Below are 10,597 nucleotides of genomic sequence, written 5' to 3' on the forward strand. Positions count from 1 at the left end.
TGCGAACCCTGAACTGCTGCTCAGCTCCCTGATCCCCCTCAGTGCAACTGAGAGTGGATGGAATTAGAGCAGTGGACATTGGTGGGTCAAATCAGTGTTTCAGCTCTACCAGCCCAAAGCAACAGAGGGAGCACAACAGGTAAATACATGCAGCCAAAGCAGGAGAACCTCCAGAACTGGGGATTGCTACAAGCTGGCGACAAAGGCACAATTTGTGACAGCATCTTTCCATGAAACCACAGACAAGAAAAGTAAACCAGTCCAGGGTCTGAACTAGGACCAGTGCACCAGACTGCATTAAGCAAGGCACATCTTACATACTGAGGCAGAGCTGAAGGACCATTTTTATTCTTCTGTGAGCACCAAAGCTCCTTCTGCTGCCAGCGACATACAACCGAAGATCTCCCTGATGAGATCCAGTCCACTGAAGTCAGTAGTTCCTTCTGCATTTAATCACTTCATGTATGACACAAACTTCCAGAAGTCAAAACCCTTGAGATCCCCATCCTTTCTGCAGCACAGGGAGTGGAAAACCCATCTTGCCTCAGAAGCAGGAGGCACAATGGGGCAGGGTTTGAGCAGCCAGGGTCTGCAGGTGCCCAGCATGGGAGGAGGCTATGGCCTGCCCTGGGCCACTCACAGGAGCTCCAACCAGCTCTGAAACCACTGAAAATGAGCCTTTGTGTGCCAAAACACCACTTGGTCAGGACAGAGTATGGAGCCCCTGCTCGGACAGATTTAAGGCAGAGAGGCAAAAGGAGGAGAGACATATAAAGAGACAGGCGAAGCGGGAGACAGTGGAGGAGATGTGTGGCTGGTGACGTGCTCTTGGAAGGAGATGCTCCATGCCAAAGGGGTGCACTCCCAAGGGACATCCTGCACTGCAGCCCATCAGTGACCCAGGCTAGAGCAGAGGAACATCATTAAGAAGCAAAAAGCAGCAGAAAGAAACCATTACACACCCGATAAGAGCCTGCTGCACTGTGACATTACCAAATGTTCTGGGATGGCTTAAAGGTAAACCCACTAGGCACCTAATGGAAGCTGAGTCTGCAGAAGGGGAAGAAAATGTGTTTAATTAAGTGTTTGATTGTTCATGGGTTTTTTCAATACCCAAATCAGTGATCAGAAGTTGGTGCTAATTGGTAATAAATTAAATATAAGTTAAAACTCCTCCAAATTCAAGACTCTTTTTCCCACAACAACTAGGTCCTCTGAAGTTCTGTCAAGTCTACTGCAAGTCTACTGAAGTTCTGTCCTGTCTACTGCAAGAGAGGGCTTACCTACTGGGATGTTGGTGCTCTCTACACCAAACGCAAGGAGCAGCTTCACTCCAAACGCTTGTCTGAAAGTGTATCTCAGCAGAGCAGAGGTGGTTGTCCATCTCAGAAGAAAAATACTTCGCGTATCCCTGGGAAACTAAAGTTAGGAGCCTAAAGGACTTCCCAGTCAGGGGTGCCCTAAGTGGTTTGGTTGATCTGAAGCATTAGCAGTTTGGACCGCCCGCTGGGAGCTGCAGGACTTCAATGTTTAAAGCAATTTACGTAGGTTTTAGGCACACTGATCCCAGCCAGTTAACATGAGAGACAAAGACAGAAATAAAGAGTTGTGCAAAATATCTCCTGCCTCTCTGCTAATTGCTCTGACTTAGCATCAGAGAGATCCCTGTGCCAGTTCATCCGTGCTCCCTGCCCAGCCCTGCACCTGCTCCACCAGCCTTTAATGCCCTGGTGCCTTAGCTGCACGTCACCTGGGATGCCAAGAGGCAGAAGGCAGCGAGCAATGTGGTCATACCCTAGCCCAGGGGTTTGATAATACAACCAAGATCTAGGATTTTCTCTTCCAGCTGCATCAAAATCTGCTCCAGAGTTTCCTATATCGACTACTGGTCCTCTCTGTCACCTACATCATATTTACACCATACACATGGGTCAGTTCAAGAGCCAGCTGCTAAGGCCAGCCACACTGCTTGTCGTCTCGTATATCATCCACCCTGCCCATCTCCCAGTACTTAATACATATAATTTAAGGCCTTCTCCAGCTTCTACTTTTTGCTTTTCTTCTTTTGAATCTTGCCAAAACTTTTTTTATTCTATTAAGAAAAAGGATGTATACCACGCTTTCAGTCTTCTACACTTCCTGTCACCATCCATTTAATCAGATTTAGGATTATTAAATTTATGCTTTGCCTTTGGGATTTATGGTGAGTCATCAGCATGTTGATGATCCTCCATCTCACGTCTTCTTATCAAGTAGTGCCACAGTCTCACTTTTCCCCTAATGCCTGTCGAGGAGTGAACACAGTGTACCTACAGAGCAGTGCTAATTTAGCTTTAACTTCATCACAGCAAAGGGAGAACAGTTCCATCTCTGGGATGCAACTAGTGGGTCCAAAACACATTGCAGTAGAGACATCTGGTGGCTACCAGCTATATAGGTCCTCTGGAATAAAACTGTATGGACAGGTAGAAAACTAACGGCTACTTTAAAAAAAGGTATTGTTAGGTGCATAGGAAACTCTGTGTTTGATTCTTTCACCAACTTAAGTAGGTATATACACATGTAATTGTTCCCTTAACACAAGACAACTCAGGAACCATGAATATCATTTGCTTCACAGAACAAGAGTCCATTATCCATTAACAGAGTAAGATTTCTTCCTGTTCATAAAACAAGAGAGTATCCCAGTCATCACTTTTTTCTACGTATATCTTGAATCTGATAGAAAGTAAATGTTCCTGATTGTAGTTATAACATGTATCTGTCAGGAAAGTGATGTTATTCCCATTGTACAGATGGAGAATGGGCACAAAGAGAGGTCATAATCGCAAAACTGTGCAAAAAGTCCTGCACGCATGTGACTAAGGCACAGGATGGGGACATACAGTTCCCGGTGCCCCAGTTCACGAAGTGCTGCCACAGGATCTGGCAGCAGCAGATTATCACCTTTGTATCTCACTACAACACATCCCAGAACACCACCACTATGTAAAAGGAGGTACAGATTTTGCAGTGAAAATACTGTTTTCTACAAGGTACATCCAGATAAATAAGATAAAAAGACAATGAGGAGAAAGACTTTATACCCAGCATGAAAAAAGTTCCTAACTGAGGCGATAACAGATGGAGAAAACAAGCATGGTATGGAAGGAATCCTCTTCATGTTTGCTGCTTACTGCTTACTGAGGTCTTTCTAGAAATTTTCGCACGGTGAAGACATATATGAAATGTCAAAGTTATTGCTTCCTGTACAGTCTGAACTCAGCCTCCTGATTATGCATTCTGGTACAGCTCAACTAAGTGATACCCTGTTATTTAAAAGCAAAATCACAACTGCCGGCGGGGGGGAGAAAAAAAAATAAAAAAGAAAAAAAAGAAAAACAGAGATGTACTTCAGAAAAGGCAAATGTAGGGTACCTGCTTCGTTTACTGAAAAAATTGTACCTCTACTTTGGCCAAGGAGTGCCTAAGGGCACTGGGCACTTAAACTTTTCCCTGGAAGTCAACTACTGGACATGGAATTTGAGATCCCCAAGGTTTGATGTCCGGAAAGACCAAGACACAGACTCTAGAGTTAATTTAAGTGTGCTTTGAACAAAACAGATGCTATAGATCCTGCTTTCAGCTCCTTATCCCCACTGCCGCCTTCTTGTCCCAGCCATGCATTTCATATCCATTCTTTCACCACCATAATTTCATGTGCAATGTCTCCTCCCCACCCTGCCTTGTCTCCCCACTACAATTCTGATCTCAGCCCTTCTGCTTCCACGTCCCAGCTACAAGCCTTTGTTTTACAGGTGCAAATGCCCAGTTTTTCCTCATTGCTATGTTTTAATCTAGAATAAGAGACGGCAAAACTGAGCTTTGCTACGCTCCCTTCCACAGACACTCCCAGGGAAGAGTCATGCAGGGGGGAACCTGTTCACCCCAGTATCTCCAAGCTGTAGCATGCTCAGGGCAACCAGAGCAGCCTGAAATCTTACGGGTAAGATGCAATTGCCTAAGCATAGCCATTTAGCCCCATTTAAAATATCTTAGAGCAGATGCAGCATCTGTCCTGCCTTGCTTCTCTCCAGTTGCTGTTTCAGAAGCACGCAGGGCTCCCCTGGTCATGCTGACTAGTCCTCTGCAGACATCTTCAACGCTTTTGGGGTTTTAAGTTATTAAAAGGCACCAGATGTTCAGCATAACTGAATCCTGCCTGGCAAACACATTCTGCAAGCCTCTCCCGAGGCTTTGGGATGCCTACAGTCTGTGAGAAAGGTTTGCAGAAAAGCTGTTTATAGAGGACATGGGCACATTTTAAAGCTCCCAAGGTCTGGGGGAAGACATGGCTGGAGGTCCACCACAATAAGGGACATAGCCAAAAAGGGGCTTTGTGGTAGAAACGCCTATGAAGACAGGCAGAGAAAGTTGGGGTTGTTCCGCCTGGAGAAGAGAAGGCTCTGGGGAGACGTCAGAGCCCCTTCCCATACCTAAAAGGGCTACAGGAGAGATGGGGATGGACTCTTATCAGGGAGTGGAGTGACAGGATGAGGGGTAATGGTTTTAAACTGAAAGAGGGGAAATTTAGATGAGGTATTAGGAACAAATTCTTTACTCTGAGGGTGGTGAGACACTGGCAGAGGTTGCCCAGAGAAGCTGTGGCTGCCCCATCCCTGGAGGTGTTCAAGGCCAGGCTGGATGGGGCTTTGAGCAACCTGCTCTAGTGGGAGGCATCCCATGGCAGGGGGCTTGGAACTAGATGATCTTTAATGTCGCTTCCAACCCAAACCATTCTATGATTCTAAGCATAATGAGGTTTTTACACGTAAAATCGCGGGCAGGGGATTCTGCTCGCTCTCCTGCCCAGATCTACCTGGTGTGTCTGTGAGGGAGCTCAGCAGGCCGCTCCTCGTCTCCGAGGCTCAGGGTGCCCAGCTGGCACCCACTCCGTGAAGCAGCGAGCGCCACAAGCCGCACACCGCCAGGCGCTTGGTTATTCTCGTTTTCAAATCTCATTTTTGATAATACACCATTTTTAGTGGCTGGGGGGGTTTTTGTTTTTTTTTTCTTCAGGTCGTCAGGCACGAGGACAACGACGAGCGAGCCACGAAGGGAGCGTGGCTGGAAAACGGCGCTTTTCCTCAGGGCCGAGCACCTGGGGGGGGGGGGAAACTCTTCCCGCTTTCCCCCGGCGGCCGAGGGGCCGTGCGCTTTGTGGCGCCGCCGCCCCGGCTGCCCCGGCGCCGTGCGCTTTGTGGCGCGGCCGGCGGGGCGGAAGCGACGGCCCCAGGCGGGCGGCGGGCCCTTCCGGCGGGTTGCGCCGCGCCCCGCCGCCGCCTCCGCCCCCCTCTCCCCCCCTCCCCCCCCCCCCCTCCGCTCGCTGCCGCTCGGCGCCTCCATCCTGGTACTTGGGAGTCTCCATCCTGGTTTCTCAAGTGCCCGGACCCAAAACAGGAAGTAAGTGCGCGGGGGCCTGCGGGCTGACAGGGCCGGGAGCGGCCGGGCAGCGGCGGCGGAGCGCGGTGGGGCTGAAGGGGGGGGATCGTGAGGGGGAGGCGGCCGTGTCCGGCCCCGCGCCTCAGCCGCGGCCGGACAGGGCTGGGCAGGGCCGGATTGGGCTGGCAGCGGAGGTGGCAGCGGTTACGGTCAGCGCCGCCGCCCGCGGAGAGGACGGGAAAATGGCGGCGGCCGCCCGGGACCAAATGGCGGCGCTGGCGGCCGGGGGGCAGCGGGGGGCTGAGGCGGGCCCTGAGGCGCGGAGCCGCCGCCCCGGGGGCAGTGCCGGGGGCTGGGGCAGGGCGGGCAGGGCCGCTGCCTGCCGCCGGCTCTCTCCCCCGAGGCCTGGGCCGTTGTGTCCCCGCCTTCCCGGGGTGCCGCCGGGCGCCGGCAGCGCTGCGCAGAAAGGAATTCGGGAAGGGACGAGGCAAAATAAGGGGAAAAACTTGGAAATTAGCAAATCTCGCCTCCTTTGGGAGGGCAGGGAAGGGGGAGGGGTGGCGGGCGGGGGTTCTTTTGTTTGCTATTTCTGTTTTAAACTCCCTTCCCTTTACCTTGGTGTCTGTAATAAAAGGCTACCTGCACGAACGGGTTTAAATCTCCCGATTTCCCCTGCCTGGGACTGCCGTTGGGGTATCCTAAGCTCGTGGCTTTTATCTGTTTGGTTTCCTAATCTTTTTTTTTTTTTTTTTTCCTTCCCAGCGAGGGTTATGATTTGGGGTTGCTCGGGGCTTTATTTTTAAGTGGAGTCTGAAATGTGTAACTCTGCCAAGATCAGGCGTTCCATCTAAAAGCGGTACCAGGCTTTTCTGCGCTAGAGTTACGCACTCAGTTTTTCCAAAATAAAGTATTCCAGTCGGACAAGCCTTTTTTTCCTTCTTTCCCTTTTTTTTTAAAAAAAAAAAAATTCTTTTTGAGGTCTCTTTAGTCTTGATTGTGCATTTGGGCACAGTGAAGTGTATGACTCTTCCAGTAGCTGTCTCTTTAGCTGACAGTATTTCTAGGTATTTACTCACAAAGAGTTACCATCGCTCAGCCTCACCTGGCCATTGTTAAGTTCTGTGTTGAAGTAATCTAGAAAATGCTTTTTGTTTGCCAGCGCTGCTCTGGCCATAGATGTAAATTGGCTTCTTGACAGCATAGTTAAAATCTTTTGCAAAACCAGGAGGTGTGTGTAGGCTTTGGGATGAGTTGGACGCGTCTCGTTCAGATTCTCATTTCTGTCAATCCACATGAATATAATAATGGCAGCAACTTCATGCTTGTTTTCCGGACATTTACTGAAACTGTTTAGATGATGTTTTATGACTTACCAAAAAGATTGAACATAAATTAAAACTTCTTAAGTAGAATATTTAAAAATACTAATTTTTGTCTTAATCACTCAAAATTCTAACAGATGAGTATATAAGAAATAAAGACCTCCATGTGTCTGTACTGTATTTTACATATTCTAGTAGTCCTTTATTTATGAGTGTTAATTTTGAGATAAGAAGCGTGCTCATCTGTCTGTCAGAAAGCAACAGATCTGTGGCTTTGCTTATCAATCTTACGCCTTGTACAGTTAGCATAACAATCAACTTTTCATGTTTTATTGCATGCTAAATTTCTGCCTGTTTACAGAGGTGAAGAAGTTAACTGCAGTGCTTAAATGAAACTGGATTTACATAAACAGAATATTTACTTTAGTGCATATCGTACTTAGGAAGACTTTTATTGATAGTCATAACCTTGTGCCCCAGAGCCATTTTCTGTTACTGAAAAAGAAAACTTAAAACTTCCTGTTTTTTTTAATTTTGAAAGAGCTAGGACTTAGCTCCCCCCTCCCCGTGACATTTAAAGCATGCTCAGTGCTTTTTATTAAAATATCAATGAATAGGCTAGAACTCATGAAGCTTTGCCAAATTTGGATCAATGCAGATGAGAACAGTTTGTCCCATTGTGTCTCCCATATATTCTGTTCCTGCGGTGGCCCACTTTTTTAAATGCCACTGACGAGTAGAATGTAGCTGTCCTTAAAGAACTGTAGTCTCGTGCTGATACACTTTAATAAATCTTCGTATGTCTCGAACTCGGGTCCCTGGGTCCTTCTATTTGATGTACGTCTGGTTCAGTCCCCTCTTGCGTCCATTGCTGCAGCTTTGCACCCGTTTGGTGTTGGGGAGAAGTTTTCTTGTTGAATAATAGCATAAGAGAATTGGCACTAGTTGAACAGTAAAAACTCCTGATTATATATTGTATGTATTGACTACATAAGAGCCATGGTATGGAATACATTAAGCATTCAGGCTTCCTTAAATATGAGGCGTATGGGTTCCTGTAACGACTTTGTTTCCTTTGTGTTACTCTTGAACAAATGCCTTGAAATCCCAGTGCATCCCATGTGATTGTTCCAATTAAATGCCTCAATAGCCAGAAGCCTCCCTTAATACACTTCAATTTTTACTTTTTACAGGATTTAGTGGAATATACTTTTACTTTTTGCCCAGTGCATAAAATACAGCCTTTAATACAATTTCACGTCAAAAATTTAAAAGATTTACAGCAGTCCACAGAAGACTAGACATATCACTCAGTTAATAGCTAGGCTTAATGACAAGATTCTGTCTGCAAGAGTAAAAATATTATTTAATAAAAGTGCTTAATTTTTACAGCCCACAGAATAATTGACCCCATCTGTGTGATGAAGATGATTTAGAATTACAGGGATTTGGTATAAAAATGTTAAATTTTTTACTAACTCGGTATAAAATCGGCTTTGTGGATTTTTTCCTGCTAAATCTGCTGCATGTTTCCCAAATAAATAAGAACTGCTGTATTATGTGGCTTTAGTGGAAAATTTATATTGGAATTCTGTATTAAATGATTCTTGCAGGGAAAGTATTTTCCTGTCTGGTTGGTTGCATGTTGAAAGCTGTTTAAAATTGTAATGCAATTACAAGTGTTGAATTGCAATTAAATGCAATTAAATTGAATAGTTGAATGCAATTAAAAATGTTGAATTTGGTAAATGCGCCCAAAAATCTAACAACTCAAAAAGTGTTTATTACAGTTGCACTGATTTCTAAACTGCTATCTTAGAAATCCAAGATGATGCTCTCTTCACGGCATTTCCTAACACGCATCCACACTCTTAGTCTGTGTGCATCCAACAGTGTTCCCTTCCCCCACAAGCTCACACCCTCCTTCAGGACATAAAATATTAGTGGTAGATGGGCATTTCTGTACAGAATGTGTTTGAATTGAGGATTAAAGAAACGGCTTGGGTCGTGCATTTAAAATTAAAGCAAGCTTTTAGTTTTAAATAGCCATGCATTTTCAAAAGCATACTTAGTCTAAGTTATGAAAAGAAGATGATATTTTGGAGGTGATGAGACTATTAGTGTCACAATTCTCACTAACTAAGAAACCTTGGCTGTCACTAACTTTGTATTTAACTTTTCCGAGAGTGGACGTGTAGGGGATTTGCAGGTGTCTGTATTAAACAGAATTTGCGTGGCACACGTTACAAGCCCTCTACGGTAGTACGGCATTGTTTAGCGTGGCTTCGGCTGTCACCCCCTGATAAATCAAGGACATCGGGCGAGCACAGTGTCTCTGCAGCCAGTATGGAAGCAGCTAAGCTGGCATCAGAGGGCGTTGTCTTCTGCAGCAGCGCTGTGCTTTCTCCACCCAGCTCCCCATAAACTCCAGGTGGTCCCATCATATGTCCTATTTGATGTGTCTTCAGTATACATGGTAGTTCTGTCATTATTTAAGTGTAAAGCAGTGATTTTTAGAAGATCTGAAGATTTTTTCCTATTCACACAGTGGAACCACTGCAGTTACTCGAGATTGGTGGTTTTTTTTTTTTTCCTCACTTTTCGGTTACTAATTCATATCTTCATGGGTTACTGCTCCTGCCCTGGTGTAAATGTGTCTTGAAAGAACAAGTTTGTTTATTTCCTTCAGTTTTATTGTATATGTGTAGTCTAATGAATAAAAAATAACGTCCAAAATATGTATTTGTCTTTGACTTAACTCCTTATGTTTTTTGCAGTCAGTTTTCAGTTGAGGTCTAAAGCTTGAGGTCTAAATATCCATTAAAGTTGATCCAAATTTTTCCAATCAAATTAAGGATTTGGCTCTTCCTGGGTTTTTATCAAGGCGTGGTTATGATTGCTACCTTTACTCAGAAAACTTTAGATATGCTAAATCTCAAGTATCTGGCACAGAACGTTATTGTTTTTTTCTGGAGAGCCTACACTTAACTGTTGGAATAAATCATTCTTGGGAGATTGGCAAAATGTTACAAACCCTGGTCGGTCCAGGAGTTACAGCGAGGGGTGCTCCTTAGGAAATCACGGTTCCTTCAACAGGGTGCTGTGCACAGGTTTTGGTGGTTTGTGATGAGTACCTGGGAGCTCAAGCAAACAAGTGTAGACATCTAACTTGATCAGAAGCTTTATAAATATAATAAATATAATCCTATAAATGTATTCTTTCATTCTTAGCAAATACTGAGTAACTGGTGAAAGAACGGCCCAGCTTTGCTATCTGTTTATTCACTTTGCAGTATCGTTTCAACAAAAAGAAGGAATGGTCTGCTGCTGTATATGGTGCTATAGTTTCTGCTGCTTCTAGATCAGCTTTAGGTGAAGTGCATGATTGACATAACATGTTTTATAAAAATATATCTGTCTTTCAAGTGGTGAAAAGGAAAATAGGTGCTTTCGGCTGATTATAGAAAAATAAATGTTTTCACTGTCTGTTCACGTATAATTAAAGAAGAATCCTCAATGGCATTTCAGGTAACTTTGGGAAATTCTGCTACAGCATTCCCTGTAGTAAAAGTTATTCAGAAAGTGCACATGAACACAAAAAAGAGAATCTTAATTATTTCTTTTGGCCCTCCAGAATTATCCAATTTGTTCCTTCCAAGAAGTTAAATGAATAACTCAAAACTGAATTGAAGAAGTTACAGTCTCCTAATTTAGCTATAACACTTTGGATTTCTTTCTTCTATTTTTTAGAGTTAAGGATGCTTCTTTTGGTTCTTAAAAATCAGTATTATAGCCAAGCGGCAAACATCGCTTCTAGTAGAGGATAGGTCAGAGGCTGTAAAACTGAGAAACAG

Source organism: Numenius arquata, chromosome 2 (genome assembly GCF_964106895.1).
Source record: "Numenius arquata chromosome 2, bNumArq3.hap1.1, whole genome shotgun sequence".
In the NCBI taxonomy this organism is placed as follows: Eukaryota; Metazoa; Chordata; class Aves; order Charadriiformes; family Scolopacidae; genus Numenius; species Numenius arquata.